Raw genomic sequence first — 704 nt, 5'->3', positions numbered from 1 at the left:
CATCCTCCTCTCTTCCGGCTCTGCTCCGGTCCCCTGCTCCGGCCCACTCCGATTCCCTCCATCAGTTGTCGTCGTCTCTCTCCCTCGCCGCTCCTTCCCTTTCGTCCCACGGCCCCCTCTCCGCTCGCTTTTCTCCAGATCTGGTGCTAGAAACAAGTTTTGGGCCTTGTCGCCCGGCGAGGCGGATGAGGATTCCGATCTGGAGGTAGGTTCTCTCTCCCTCTCTTTGGCTTCCCCCCCTTTTGCTCCACGGACGGTGGAGACGTTGGTGGAAGGTCCGTAAGTTTGCTCCGGGCGGCCACGGACGGCCGATGTTTTCTGTTGAGGGGGCTGGCTCTGGTTGGATCCAGGTGAGGCGCGGCCCGCGACAGAAGCATTTGGGGACGCTTTCCTCGCCGGTCGGTGCGAGTCCAGGAGGTGCTTCCTCTCGTGTGGTCGATCCTGGTCGCCTCCATTGCTCTCCGGCGGCTTCTCCATCGGTGGCCTCAGTGGTGGCGGCGCCGCCGCCGTCGCTGGTGGTTGCTTCTCCCCTGATCCCAACCCTAGATCTGTGCCTGGTGTGCGAGGCTGGTGGGCCTACCGTACCGTTCCATTTGGGCCTCCCTGGGCCGTCTATCCAGGCTGGGCCCCCTTCGCTCTCGTCCTTTTCTGACTCCCCCCTCTCCATTTTGGGCCCTAGGCCTTGCGCGTCTCTCGTTTCTTCC

Source organism: Triticum dicoccoides, chromosome 6B (genome assembly GCF_002162155.2).
Source record: "Triticum dicoccoides isolate Atlit2015 ecotype Zavitan chromosome 6B, WEW_v2.0, whole genome shotgun sequence".
In the NCBI taxonomy this organism is placed as follows: domain Eukaryota; kingdom Viridiplantae; phylum Streptophyta; class Magnoliopsida; order Poales; family Poaceae; genus Triticum; species Triticum dicoccoides.
This window is presented reverse-complemented; position numbering follows the sequence as displayed.